We start from the raw sequence: 15,763 nt of genomic DNA, 5'->3' as shown, positions 1-15,763 counted from the left end.
ATTCTATACAATTTGGTTGACAACCCAACCCAACCCATGGGAAATAGTGAGTCCCCAGGCCAGACCAGTTGAGAACCACTGGTTTAGATGGTGTCAAATTTCTTATGTCTTTTTTCCGTCTTTCTCTCACAGAAACGCTGGATGCAACTTACAGTTCACAGAAAATGCACTGTTCAAAGAAGACTAATTCACCTTCGGCCCTTTTGTAAATGACTGCTCTCCCGACCTCATCCGCATCCAGCATTTGATTTTAACATGAAGATACTCTCTCACACATACTATATATATATATATATATATATGCACACACACACACACACTGGCACACTCTAAAAGGAGTCTGCAGCTAGACATTTCTTCGCTCGCTGCTTCAGGAGGAAGATAAAGAGTGGATGCTCTCTCCTCCAGCCAGTGAGCGGCTGCTTGGCTCTATCAGCGACTGGGAAAGAAGCCCTCCATAAGCCGAGAGTGACCCTGTCACAGCCGGATGCAGTCTTCCCCTCCTCTGGTGGCTCAAAAGCACTTGATGCGTTCAGCAGACATGTCCTCCACATGGACATACTCCACAGAGAAGGAGCGAATGAGTGGGAGAGGGAGGAAGGCAAAAAAAAAAAGAGACCCACTTACATACACCTCCACTCCTCTCGTCCTCCTCCACCTCTCTGTTCTCCCTCACTTCCCATAAATGAAGATTTTGTGCAGGTGTCTTCTGTCACCCCCCCCCATACACCCTACTACCCCCACCCCACTCTTATCACGCACTTTGGCTGTCGTCATCCATTTGGCTGCGTTTGCCAGGCGCGTCTATCAGACACGTATCTGCTGGTGATGTCTAGGAGGCCGTGGGTGTAGGGGAGGATGCAGCGCTCCTGTCAGCCTGCAGATAACCGTGAAGCACTTAGCATCAGCAGCCCCCGGTGTCGGGCCCCATCCCATAGGATTTGTAGGCTTTCCAACGGGGGAAGTGTTGTAGTTTATCACCAACTGATAATGTACTCTTGCTTACAGTATGGCGGCTCTATTTAAACTTAGCACCTCCATCTTATGTTTGTTTGACTAATGTAGGGATTAAAAAGCAAACTGTTTGCCTTTATTTATTTTTGTTCCTGATGTGAGATGTGAGACTAATTGAAGTTGGGTACACGTAAACAAGAGATCCTTTTCACTCATTTCTGCTTGGGTTCGAGAGCGTCTCTGAGAGATCTGTCTGTGTAGTGCGTTGCACATCACGGACCTCACACTCGTGGTGTTTCATGTTAGCTCCATGTCCTGCAGGCCTTCATTGAGAAAACAGTGCGGAGCCTCCACTACCGTCTCTGGTCTCTGGGGGAGCAGCAGCTCTTAGGCCTGTTGGCTGTCCTCCTAGTGGTGAAGTCAGAATGGGGGCGGGGGTCCACACTCACACTCACACTCACACGTTTGGCTGCCCTCTCCACTCGATTCACTCTGCTTCCGGCTCTTTTCCCTCTCTCCATCTCTCTCACTTTCTCTTTTCCCTCTCCATCTCTCACTTTTTCTTTCCAGTTCTCTCCATCTCTCTCTCACCTTAGCCCTTTCCTCCCATAAGACGTGAGCGTTCTTCCTTTCCCTCGGAGGAAGAATAGAATGAGGAGAATGGAAAGGGGGTGGGGGGGTTGGGCGGGTTGAGATGGGGGAATTCAAAGCGGACTTCTCTTTCCTCTAGCACTGTTTGCATCTGCACGTTTCCTCTCCCTTCTCTCACCTTACTGCTCATCTGGTTGCCTGTGTCCAGTGTGTGAAGTCAAAGCAGAACTATTTTTTGTCTTTTTGCGGCTGTTATGCATTTTTATTGCTCTTTATCTCTCTCTCTCTCTCTCTCTCTCTCTCTCTCTCTCTCTCTCTCTCTCTCTCTCTCTCTCTCTCTCTCTCTCTCTCTCTCTCTCTCTCTTCCCTAACCCTTAGTTCAATTTACACACTCTCCCTCTTGTTTTTCTTTTTTTTACATCCCCACATTTCTACTCTGTTTTTGCGCTGGTCACGTGCCCTATCAGTTTTATTTTCTCACAGATCCCACCCAGCTGCCCTAACTGTTGAACCTGTTTGGAAGAGATGGTCATATCATTCTTTCTGGCCACTCATACAATATTTGTAAATGGATATATATATATATATATATATATATATATATATATATATATATATATATATATATATATATATATATATATATACACACACACACACATTGTGTATATGTTAATTTAACTGAAATCATGGATCTGTTATCACTGAAGGGGGAGACGGTGGAAGGCTGATGCTTATAACAGGATGCCCATGGTTTTGTTCAACATAAATAGTACTTTTTTTTTTTTTGGTAGATTGTAATGTTTGCATGGTGAACCCTACCAGATGTGGTTTATTTATTAAATTGGTGTTTAAAGAAAATGAGTCAAGATTAAATGAATATTAATAATTACAGACATAAGTGGCATTTTTCTTCAAGTGAGACTGTGCTTTTGCTAAGACAGACTGGTCTGCTTGTGAGTTCCTTCTGTTCAATTTGTCCTCAACACAGAGTCGAGGGGAGACTTGGTGTCCGATCTCTGCTTTCTGTACACCCTCGACTGTCCAGTCCAGGCCTGTGTGGAACTGTGTTTGTCCAGTCTGACCACACCACAGCACATCTTTCTCTGTTCTGTCATGGATTGTAAAAAATACGAAAGACTGTACATTGTGTTCTGAATTAAAGGATGAGATATGGAGTGATGTGGGTTTGAGTGTGCGTTTGTGGCACCACTTTAATGGACTATACACCATAGAAAGCTCTTTGGCCAGCTCATTTATTTCCGGTGTGTTGTCACGGCACCTTCTGTGATATTTCGGCTCCTTTCGTGTTCACTTGGACAATGCATATCTTGTTTATGCCCAACATGGCAACTCTATTCAACTTTGACACATGCATAAATCCTTTAACATCTTAAAATGCTCATTCACTCATTCTCATTCACTCAATGCAACACCCAACAAGGTCTGTGTAAACAATGGCCACTACAACACAGCTGATGTTCCACTGGAAATATATGTGCTGGCTAAGACGCCTTCCAGGATTAGCCTGGCATATGGGCAACTGGATATGTAGATGTGATCTGTGCAGTAATTGAGCCACGTTAAGATGGTAGTGTTCATTTATTTACTTTAAATGATCTGTCTGTGTGTGTGCATCTGTGTGTTGGGTCATGTCCTGAAGCTAGCCGTGGTCTTTGTGTGTGACCCGTGTGTGTGTGTGCGTGTGTGTGTGCGTGCTTGTGGCCTCTGCCCTGTAACCCCCCTCCTCTCCTCCTTCTATCGAGCGTCTCTGCCTCTCCAGGCACGGCAAGATCCAAGGCCAGTGCTCTCGCTTGGCTCTCCGCTTCGCCTCTCCACTCCGGGGCGCGCTGGGCCCTCGCGCTGGCCCTCCGCCGGCCAGAGACCAAGCAGGAACGCCAGGGCAAAGGGCCTTCCACTCCTGGGCAACCTTGAGCCTTTCACACAAAGGGGGCCAGTCTAGGTCTGGCATGTTGACTTGGCCACAGGGATGAACGAGGAGGTGGGGGGTGGACGAGGGTGCTCCTGCTCGGACTCCCGGCACCTGAGGGTACCCGCGGACGTACGGGTAGCTCACGTCAACTTCTCGCCGACTCCGGATTTCTCTCCCCCCTCGGTCAGAGTGCAGAGAAGAGGTGAGGAGAGAGTGGAAAGTAAAAGGCTGCTCAGGGAGAGTGGTGGTGGAGGGGGGTGGGGGGCGAGAGAGTAGAGAAAAACGAGAAGAAAAGCTTTAACCTACTGACTCTGTATCTGTCTATCAAAAGGACGGGGAGAAGTCAACCGCCTGGGGAATGCCTTTGTGCTATCAGATAACCGCGTGGTGAGGATGGGGTTGTGTGTGGGGGTAGGGGGGGTGACTGGGGGACACTCTATACAGCTATTAGCATCTCCAAAGGCAGTCACGTTGACTAATAGCCCTGGCCACCGGTGGCACAGTGGCTCGGTTTGTGTTTTTGCTCCATTATGTGGCTGACACAAAGGGAACGCAGGACTGGTAAAGACCTGTCAAAAGTAGCACTGCAGCAGACGGACACAATACCTTCTCCCCCCAACACACAGACATACACACACCCCTAAAGAAAAAAGGCCCGGCTTGTTCTTTTCTTGGGAAAGGAGGGTGATGGGGGGGGGAGGGGGATTCCCCTTCTACATTCTGACTTGGGTTTGGGGTTTTGGAAGAGGGGGCGGAGGAGAGGGGTGGGCAGGGGTAGTCTGGTGCATTGGGGAAAGGGAGTGAGAGTAAGGGAAAATAAATTCAGGGGCTTCACAGGGTGGGCAGTTTTGGCCATGTTACCGTTTGTTCACAGGCTTGTTGGAGGGATGGGCCAGCCCCTCTCAGCATTGTCTCGATTCACTCTTGTGTTAGGCCTCTGTTTTGATAAAGAGTCTTCATCGTGTGACATGGGCTGAATTGGGGAGGTTTTGCGCCAAAAAGTCGAATGGGTGGGGAGACATTACTTTCATAAAGCCTTTGGCAAGTAATGTGACTTAAATAAAATGGCTCTGGCATTTAACAAGAATGGCACGACATTATGCAACTAAAACAAAATGTTGCTAGTAGAGTTCACTTTTTATTTTGGAAATGTCTTATTTGGAGTAAGTTGGCGAACACACTGAATACTTTAGCGTAGATGTATTGGGGCTCGTTCGTGCCACTGCCAGCCGGAGGTGCATTGTGACTTTGGTAATTGCATTGAAATGAAAACAAGTAAAACTGCTGATGTGGGCTAAAAGCCTACTATAAACCAATTTATAAGGGTGCATTAGTACATTCCATTCCAAATCATTCTATGTATAGCATTTGTTTAGTAGCATTTAGAGGCTCCTAGAAATTTTGTACACTTCGGTCCCTTTCCCATAGTAAAAAAAATCCCTCAACATTTCAGAATACCCAGCAGCTTCCAAAACACTCTTAATTTATTTGTTTAGGTATGAGTAAACATGAACATTGTGGTGAAGTAGTAGGAGGTGTGACTGTAATTACAATAGACAATACATAGAGGAAATTACCAGACACTACCCATTGTACAGTATGTGCCTCTCCTGTAAAATATAACTTTGATGACACAATCATTATAAAAACTGAGTGTAATAATTGCCTGATGAACCTCTTTAACCTGTCAGGGAAAAGCCCTTAGGTTCTGGGAACTCAGGTGATTTAGAGATCTCTGGCTCCGCTACCAGAAAATTGCACACTTAAAGTGTTAAGTGTGGCCTGGCTTGATTTCATTCACATCACAGCTCTTGCACGGTTGCATGTGTTGGCACTGGATAAGCAACAGGCTCCACTCTCTCTGCCAACACTTTTACAGTCCCTTGGGCCCAGTGCTTTAGACTGAGCATAGAAAAGGTAGCACAATTGGCTATTGTATGCATTATGTTGGTGGTATCTTCCCATTGCCTCGTGTGTGGGGTCCATTCCAATGCTGGAATAGGCCCGTAGGGATTTTGACCAAGTCACAAAGGTCATTGATCTCCTTCTCCCCCCACATCACCCCCAACACACACACACACACACACACAAACTCAACACCCTCACTTTCACCCTCCTGGGGCTGCTTGACTGTGCGCAGACCATAAATTACGCTAACTCGCTAGCGTTGCTATCGGCCACTGGTTACGGCATTTACTCCCGTGGCCCCCTCGTATAAATCCAGCACTAGTTGAGAAGGGCTGCAAGGGCAGGTTCTCATGGGGCCACGGCAGGAGAGGGCAGGCCCGACCACTGCCTCATCCGACACTTTTCACATCACATCAGATGTGTGTGGGTGTGTTGAGGGTGCGGGGTGTGTGTGTGGCTGGGGGAGCGGCTGTAAGGAGACAAAATCAATGTGATGACCTCATCGTCTCACACGGCCAAGAATGCCATAAATGAATTAGGCCATTGTGAGCGAATCGGGCCGTTTAATGGATTCCTGATGGCAAATCTATATTTCTGTGCTAATCTCCGACCGCCGGCCGGCCCAGCTTCCCCCTTTCACTTGCTCCGAACAAAACAAACTGCCGCGCTCTCTCTCGCCCATAAAGGGGCCCGCAGAGCGCATTACTGTTAAGAATTCAATATCGGTGCCACCCGTTGCCTAATAGGAGAAGCAAACAGCAGCCCCAATAAAGGCAACAGCGGGAACCGCGGGAGGTTGGCATACGAAGAGCTCTTTCTTTTTCGTCCGGGTTTTGGCTCCTGACAAAAATGGAGACACTTTCATGTGGAGATAAGGAGAGTTGCCATGGCTTGGCCCCCCTGTCTCCCACAGCCATAGCAGCTCGGGACTCTTTTTCTTCTTTTTTTTTTCTTGGGTGAGCTTGCTTGCATGGACTTAGAGGGATTATGTGTGTATTCATGGCAACCCCTCGGTTCAGCAGGTGAGGTCCAGGGCCTGAGCTGGCTCATCCTTTAGGTAAACACCACTGTTTAAGGGACAGAAGGGAGAGAGGGGAGGGGGACACAATTGTGTATGTGTGTGTGGGGAGGGTGGGGGGGTGCATTTGGTTGCCAGGATGAAAGTGTATCCACAGCGCGACTGATCCCCCTGTCCCCAGTGGAGTAGCCCTTTCTTGCGGCTGCCTCTTGTCCAGAGAGACGGAGGGACATTGAAGGCCGCTTTTCACGCTGTAAGTGCCGCAGTGTGGCCACACCAAAAAGGGTCTGGTGACATTACTTGACTGGCAAGAATGGTATCTTAGCAGGCTCTAAAACCCTGCGCAAACAAGGACGCAGCCTTGGCATTAACATCGAGGCTTGCCAACAAGTGGGGAGTTTTGCTGTGGAGAGTGCCGTTACATAGCAGCAATAACACAAAGCACAGAAAAGGGAGAAGGACGCAGGAAAGCCACATTAACAGGCTAAGGAGCATGGCAACTGTGGCTTGTATTGATGGACGTCATTTTTCATTAATATCATGAATATTATTCATTAAGATGCAGTTAAATTCGTGTTTTTAATAGTGGATGTCTTTGTTGGAGTGTTTGATCTTTTCTTGAAATACAAAGCAAGATTTGTGGGTTTTGAATTTCTCAAAGATTGCATGTTTTCTTGCTCATGTGTTTGTGTTTGTTGTGTTACTTAATCAACGTGTTTAGTCCCAAACGAAAAAAAACAAAAACACCAAACACATCATAGTGCAGCACTTGTGCTCACCGACTCTGAAATAGTGATACAGTCATCATAGTGTGTGTCATCAGACTCTGGACTCTGGAGCAATATCTCCACAGCTCATAAGCAGTAGTTTGGGATCTCATCCATTGTTTTCCCTCCATGTTCCGTCCTCCTGCATCGTGCCTGTGCCAAAAGATTACACGGCTCTGTGGATGCTTCTCTCCCCTCTCTCATTCACACACACACACACACACACACACACACACACACACACACACACACGGCCCCTCACGGTGGATCAACAGAGCCATGTGAGGAACGGGTGAGCCAACAGCAGATTACACATGGCTCCTCACGAGACCAGAAGCGAGACGTGCTGAAATCTCCCCTCGCTTGAGACACGGAGTGGGCAGCGAGCCCGGTCCAGTCCCATGTATCCCGTCTCGTGTGCCTACACACACAAACATGCTCAACTCACATGACGATGGGGTTTGGGGGTGGGAGGGGCGCCTTGCTTTCGGCCGTGCCACCACAGCTATTGTGTTTATTCACCTGCTGCAGAGGCTGGGGGGGGGGGGTGGGGGTAGGACCTGATTAGGGCACTCGTCGACTCCCTTCTGCGCCCACACCCTGGGCTCAGCACACACCCCGAGAGCCTCCTCAAATATTAGGTTTAGGGTCCGTAGAAACGGCTGTTACACTCACTGATTGCAGCTTTTTCTCCTGACAGTTACTGGCCCTAACAGCATTGTGTCCTTTTGTCTGTGGCGAAGGGGTGGGTGGGATGGTTGAGGGGACTGGGGGCGGGGGGCACAACCCCTCCGGACCAGGAGCTGCCCTCTACAACCAGGGCAGAGAAGGAATGTGTGCCTCTGTGTGTTTATGTGTGGATGCGTGGCTGTGTGTTTGTGTGTCCAGCGTGGGGTGCTCTGGGAGCCCTCAGTGGTCCCTGATCAACTGTGATCCTTTGCTCAGGAATGTTTGCTCTGCCAATACAGAGCAACTGTAGTCTCACCCCACCCCAGCCTCTCCAGCCGCAAGTCAAACAGCACTCGGCAGAGGCGAGAGCCTCTTCTTTATCTCCGAGACATGGCCCTCTCTTAAGAGGAGAAGGTAAATAATTACAGGGCTTTAATAGGTGTATAATGTGCTCCCAGGGTGCCGCGCTCACATTGAACAAACAGGACAAGGCCCTGGGCCACTTGGTCCAACTGCTGTCTACGCTGCCCTGTCGGGGGGTCCAGGGCCTCTCATGAGGTATTTAAAAGCACTAATGCGGCTGAGGGTCAGTCGTCCACAAAACAAAGACTGTGGCAACAAGGAGTGGGGATTTTGATCCACTTAGCCCTGATATGAATTTTAGGTGGATTTTTGACCACAGCTCTGATACAGTATACCTAAACTGGTGCAGTGTTATAATATAATGTAGGCTTTTATAGGTAAAACCTCTTGGGTAACCAGTGTATTTGAGAACACATTTGATTTATTCTCACTCATTGTGTGAATTCTTTTCATTTAAAATGTAATATTCACATGCATTCATCAGAGTATTTATGACTTTTTTAAACAATGTGTCAGTAATCAAGTTAACAAATTACTGTATTGTATTTTAAAGAAAAAATTAGTGGGAATAATTTTTATGGGGAAATTCTCATACATTACAAGATATTAGCAAAACATTTCCTTTGTTTAGCATTAAGCAAGCAAGCATATTTCAGGCAATGCTCTTTAAGTGCTTTTTAATTGCCAAACTACTTTTGTCATTACAGAAACAAATATGACATTAATCACTCAACACACACCTTTGCTCCATCAGTCAAATGAGACAGATATCTGGTGGTGTGGTGGTCTTGTGTCCAGGCCCAAGGCTGGGAATGCCTGCCTCCCTCCCTCCCACCCACACTCCACAGCTCTGACCTACTGACTTCACCAGCCTGGGCCGCCTTTGACTTGGGTGGTTAACGACCTGAGAGAGCCTCCCGCTCTGCAGCCAAAGACGGCGCATGCAACAGCTCGACATGACAATATTTATGACCCTCTTTCAGCCGTGGATCCACCAGCTGCATATGCTGCCTTTCACACACACACACACACACACACACATACACACACACACACATTGACAAACGCACACAAACATTCTCAGGCGAGATGCATTCCTGTCTTTCAGAGGGGAGAAGAGAGAAAGAGTGGTGCTCCTTCCCTCCCTCCCTCTCTTCCTCTGTTCTCTCACATTCTCCCCTTCATCTGGCCACAGCTGCGGCCTCAGTGCTCCGCGCTGTTAATGAAATTTTCCTGCACACTGTGATGGCTCTCTGCTGAGCTAATGCCAGTGCAATGTCAACAAATTGGCAGGGATGGATAAGGAGGCTGTTTTTGCACAGAGACATGGGAGATTGAGAGGGCTTAAGGGGAAAGATTGGTTTCCCCTTGGTGTTAAGGGGAAAGATTGAAATCACATGTCGATCACCTTATACAACAGTCTGGAGCAAATTAAAGTATTCTGTTTTCTTTTAATATTGATGCGCCACTTGATGATACATAGATAATACATTCATGATGGATGTTATATTCATGATACATGGACAATATCTAAATAATGTTACATAACGTGTAATGTCATATTCAGAGTGATATGGATCATGGATTCAGAGTAATGGATTCATTCGATGTCATCTGGCCCAGGGTGATTTGTGTGGGTACCTGTCTTCATTACCTCAGTGGCACACCAGTCAAGCAAGCCGACAGGTTGCATCATCAGGCCCCATCGAGCGTCAGCAGCACAGTGGCAGGATGTGAAGTGTGCCACCTGCCAAGTGCGAAGGGAGTCGCCATCTGTCATATGGAGGCAATTAGTGACAATTGGAGAACAATGACTGAATCTTGTAACTGCATCCTTTGTGCCAATCAGCACTAACTTGAGCAAATGATAGTGGGCATAAGGTGTATACTTAATTAAAGCAAGTGTTCCAGAATGCTATGCTTTCCTCTGAATGACACTCTATAGAGTAAAGTCAACTACAGACAAAAAAATGGGCTTCAGTACAATGTCCTGCTAAATTGCACCACCTTTTATATATATATATATATATATATATATATATATATATATATGTGTGTGTGTGTGTGTAGGATTGCCAATCAGTTGTATATGATGTACATTATTATTATGTTACAAACACGTTGTTATGTTATGTTACATATTACAAAAAACCAATAACAGTCTGCCTAGTGCTGTCCAGATACAGTCCGATCGATTAGCCAGTGTACATATTCCATACCTGCAGGCATTTATGGCTGCCAACCTCACTCACCCCCTCCAGTTCCACTTTGAGCTCTGCTCTTGCTCCATCATGACCTCCATCAACCCCCCCCCAGCGAACCCTCACCCACCCTCCAACCCCTGAGGCATGGAATGCTTCTTGGGTCCCCAGGGATCAATTAAGCGAGTCTACCTGCCTGCAGCCGCCCCTCTCTCCCCCAGACTTGCTCTTTGGCCCCTGACACACGACCCCCGCGCTGAATGAGAACGCACAGGAGGCCCAGTGTTTGACCCGCGGCCCAACGCCTGACAGGAAATGACGACGTGGCCCACCACACCAGGGCAGGGCAGGGGGGAAAGGATAGGCCTTTAATCATGGCTGCTGGTCAGACTGACCAGAACTGACCAGCTCTGTCATGATTTTCCATATTTGTTAGTTATTGAACTTTATTACTTACTTTCTTTATAATGAATTAATTTCATTTCAATATGCCGTTTTATTTCATCTGCTGGCAAAGGTTCAATTAGCTGTATTCTTTCAACAGAAGAGAACTGGTCCTTGGGGATAAATCTTGGAAAATGGCAGAAAATGAACAGAGCATGCTTGGTCCCCCTCAGTCCAGAGAGAAGTGTGCTCTTGAAAGTAAACCTTCCTGTGAGTGATTGGCATTCACAAATTGACAACCTCAGGGCTTTTCCATGACTGCACGTCAGCACCATCCTCACCGAGCCGAGCTGACAGCAGACACTGGCCTACTGTACTTGTTTTTCCACAGTTAGGTATATTTTTATGCATGCGTATTCCAAACTAGACTGAGTTACATTATAGAGGGACATCCATATGCAGGTAAAGTTAGTGTGAAATTAATATTTAGAAATGAAGAACTACAACCACAGGCTTGCTTTTGTTTTGGCTGGCCAAATATTTCGGAAACCACATGATTCTCTACTTAAAGTTTTTTATTTATTATTATTATTATTATTATTATTATTATTATTGTTATTATTATTATTGCTATTATTATTTAAAAAGTGCCAGGAACACCAAGTCAATAAATCCCTAGAATTAAACTTGAATGTACTAAATCTGGTACTATAGGATTAAATGGCTGGAATCAGCATTTATAAAATAGATTGAAGAAAGATTATAGGTAACAGAGCGCTTTGATTCTAAGATGTTAAACATCTTATACTTGATGTGTGACGTTAGTGGTGTTCCATTTTGTTGGCTGGTTGGTTGGTTTAAATGTGACCTCTATTTATCACTTATAAACTGACAACCATACTGAAGGTACATACCATTGATGGTGAATTTGATCATCCAACTGATTAGATTTACCTGGATGGAATTACTATGGAAAATCCAATAAATGGAGGTCCCGATTTATGACTGACACATGCTCACAGAAATTCTTCACTCATCTCACATCCTATTTTGGTATACATATATAAGTTCATTCATTTTACTATGGGCATTATACCATTATTTTATTGTACACAAGCTATAGTATTTTAAAATAATATATTTTTTATTTATTTTTTTATTTTTCCCCAAACAGAAATAGTAGCTGAAAAATGAACTGAGCCCTAAGTCTTTTATGAACTGAATATCTATACTTTTATAAATAATGTCCCTGATGAATAAGAACATCTTCTGTTTGCTTTTCTTTGGTTTCTTTTCTGTCTTTTTCCTTGTGTATTTTCTGACATCAAAGAACTATATTAAGAGGTGAAGATGTCCGTCCTGCGACGTTGAAAGACAACCTGAGCCCTCAAAGCTGAGTTTAACCTGCAAAACAAATGAAGGAGCAACGCTAGAATAGCAAATTGGGATGATCCCGGCTGTAATGCGGACCACAATGGCCTTAGGGTGACGGGATGGGCAAGTTGGGGACTGTATCTATTCTCCGGCCAGGTCACCATGTCAGCCCCTCTGCAAGTGCCCGTCCATACGCTGGGGTGGCCGCATTGGTCTGGCGCCCTTTGCCCTCTACATCCACCCCCCACATATGCTAATCTGCCCGATTAGGGCAGGGCACGCTTTGTCCAGGGATGTGTCCAAACATGGCGGGGGTCCTGGTAGGGTGTGGAGGGGTCACTTTGGCCACTAACCTTGGGCCCTGGTGGTCCTGGCGGTCCTCGCTGGCCTGTTTGTGGGCTCCCGGGGGTATCCGAGCGGAGCCGGACAACGCCTTAATCAGCTCAGGGCCCGGACGGAGCTCCCTGTCCGGCTTTGTGCAGCTGCCCTCACAAAGGCTGCATGTGGCATTGACGGCCGAGGGCAGAGGTCAGACTGGCCGCAGCGGTTGGCCGGCTTTGAAATGCCATCCACGCCACCGTGCACAGCTATTTCGGCCATCATAAGAAGCTACCACAAACAGTTACCATCGTTACCACACCAATGTGCCTCATTTGTGAGCGTTCATAGAAATCATAGCTATTTCAGTCACCATTTCTTCTTCAGTCTATTTCAACAACACAATCTGTACACGCCAACTCCATGGCACAAACCGCTTCTTACATACATTGGTATAAAATTAGTAAGGTGTAATCATTTACTAATGAAGTAACAGTTAAATGCCCCTTTTCTCCATTTAAATCCAGCAGAATTGTTTAATATTTTGCTAGCTAGTTGTCTTTTAGTTGTATTTTGCTGGCTAGTGTCTGCCTGGAAAGGTGCTACTCTGCAGTTGGTTTAGTGATAGTGGTGACGATCAGGTGAAGTCTGTCAGTGCTATCTAAAGTGACTCTGGCTGTTGACATAGAGCTCAATTAGGGCCAATAAATGTCAGGGCCGAGTCAGTTTAAGCACTGCGGCTAATGCCTTTAGCATCCCTTCCAAGGCCTCTCGAGTCGCTAATGCTGTTTGAGCTGTCTGCACCACAGCCCATGTAATTTCATCAAGTGTCCCGCGTGAAGTTGCACACGCTAATCACATTTCTGCCAAACCAATACTAATCAAAAGGGGGTTGCCGTGATGGACAAAGGGGTTGATAGCCAGGAGTTTTTCTCCTGTCTATTTTTAGCACTGTAATCCAGCTAGTCAGGTAGGAACATGGATAACTACAGGAAGTGTGTGTTTGCTTTCTGAGAGCAGTTTTTCTTTTTTTTAAAAAAGATACTTTCATCAACTTTTTCATCAAAGCATCATTTTACTGGATTAGAATTTTCAGACATTTCCCAGAAACCTCTAGGATTTCCCCAGAACCCTGTGCATGCTGACCTGTAACATCCACAGCTGGTGGTTACTGTAGGCTACCACAACCCCCCCACACACACACACACACCCTGCTTCTTCACCCAATGCATTGTAGATACGTAAAGTGACTCGCTACTTGCCGTTGCTAGGGGGGGATCCTGCCAATGGGACTTTTTCAGGTCACAAACCGTGAGGAGCAATTAAATCAAATTGGAGCCTTTGCTGAGGACAAGGTCCCAAAGGACATGGATGGATGTTTAATCATCAAGTGACCCAGTTGTATGGCTTGATAAATGGCCACGGCGAGTGAAATTGGTGGCCGGTCATTAATCTGGGGCGAAGAGAGAGAAAGAGAGAGAGAGGGGTGCGAACAAACAGGCAGTCATTTTGTGTTAATTGGCCTGTTGTTTTAGTGCAAGTAGTAAGGGTGAGAGGCGAGGGTACGCTATACTGCTGGATCCATAACTCACCAATGGCATACTAATTCAAGCAGTGGAACAAAAGAGTTGGAAAAGCCAGGGCACATCCCTTAGGATGCTTTGCTAAAACACCTTTGCTCACTGCATAAACAAGCCTGAGTAGTTGACCATAAAGATGACATCTATGCTGCCTGTTGGTTAGATCGTTTAGTTTTGATGTATCAGGAATGACATAGGAAGTGCATGTATGATTTAATTTCCCCTCCCTGTATGTCATTTAATCAGGTGTTTTACTGATGTTATGGCTTTAAAATGGCTCCCTTGGTCTTGGTAGATAATGGATTCAGTCTTTCATGGCTTTCAGTCTTTTGGATTTACTCTCACCATATAGCGTACACTATACCATGCAATCATTTTTTTCTTTAAAACATTTTTTAATTATTATTTATTTTGTGTATATAAACATTACCATTAAGCTCTAATTGATGAAGAAAGTGTAAAAGATTTAGACCCCTTTTTATTCTTAAATCATGACAAGTAACAATGTGTGTCTGTAAATGGAATGTTAGAATCCTTGGCAGCAGATGTCTTGGCAAGACCATTATCTTAATTAAAATGACAAAGACTAGTTGGGGCTCCCCCTCACACTTCCCCAGAACACCTACTACAGTCAGGTCACACGTGGCCTGGCATTAGCACAGATCTTGTAAGATTTTATAAATTGCTTTATCAGTCTTCCTCTGCCTGCTGTTATCTCGTGCATTCGGAGATAAGACTGTAGGGCGGGGGGTGGGGGTGGGGGTGTGGGGGTTGTTTGGGTAAATGAGAGGCTGTCGTCCCTGCTGCTGAGTGCTTGACGGATAGCAGTCGGCCGGCAGCTCGGCCAGGCACTGATAAGACCCTATCTCGGGCCGAGGCTTCCTCAAACGTTGGAGAGCAGTCAAACACTGTCAGGTGGCGATGGATGGGTGGAGGATTGATGAGGGTGCCGATGGGCCCGTGGGTGGGTGAGTGGGTGGGGGTAGTGGCTCAACCTAGCGCCTCTAGTCAGGTGGCCATTTTCAACCCTCCATTTGGGCTAACAAAGGGAGGCGCGCCGAGACCCCCATGTCATTTGACCTTATCTGCGCTCACACTGTGGAGATGAGTAGCATGATCACAGATAAACAGGAAGGATGCCATTCATCGAGGTGAGCCATCTATTTGCGCTGATGGAGGTAAACCTGACGGATTGTGGAGGCTGACAATGCCCCTCTGTATGTTCTGGCTCCACAATGCTGTGTGTTTTTTCCTTTTGTTTTAGCAGATCATGAAGTTATCACACATCCTCAGGGTTTCACTGTCTCAATGGAGCTCTGTAAATAGATGATAGAAGTGCCCATAATAAAATGAAATAAGGTCAAGTGAGGTCAAACGGTAAGATGACTTTCAGTAAAATCTGGTAATTCGCAGTAGTTATACATTTTAAAATCAATGAATACTTTCTGAGATAGTTGGTTCATTTATCTCAATGACTCACTTTTTTCTATTCTTAAAGCACTAGTAACATGTGTCTATGTCTGTGTCTGTATTGCAGGATTACATGAAAAATTCCCTCCAAAACCTTTGGGATGTTGTTTTGGAGTCTGACTGAATCACATAAGCTCATTTTAGTCAGATAGTCTGTCGCAAACACTGTGGCGTCTGGCCCAGAAAAGCTGACTTTCTCTGGGTGGTCAGAACCTCAGATGTCTGAGGCTGGG

The 15,763-nt window shown here is 46.1% G+C and overlaps 1 protein-coding gene across 1 annotated transcript in view; it reads left to right on the top strand.

Annotated features, from left to right (window-relative positions):
- Positions 1-1,903, top strand: part of opa1 (OPA1 mitochondrial dynamin like GTPase) — a 35,975-nt gene extending 34,072 nt beyond the window's left edge. Inside the window, exon 25 of the mRNA XM_048252231.1 lies at positions 133-1,903. The gene's annotated coding sequence lies outside the window, so the exon portion shown is untranslated. The remainder of the gene's footprint in view (positions 1-132) is intronic.
- The last annotated feature ends 13,860 nt before the right edge of the window (positions 1,904-15,763 follow it).

This window comes from Alosa alosa, chromosome 9 (assembly GCF_017589495.1).
Source record: "Alosa alosa isolate M-15738 ecotype Scorff River chromosome 9, AALO_Geno_1.1, whole genome shotgun sequence".
Lineage (NCBI taxonomy): Eukaryota > Metazoa > Chordata > Actinopteri > Clupeiformes > Clupeidae > Alosa > Alosa alosa.
Note: the sequence above shows the minus strand (reverse complement) of the source record. Positions and strands in the feature narration are given on the sequence as shown.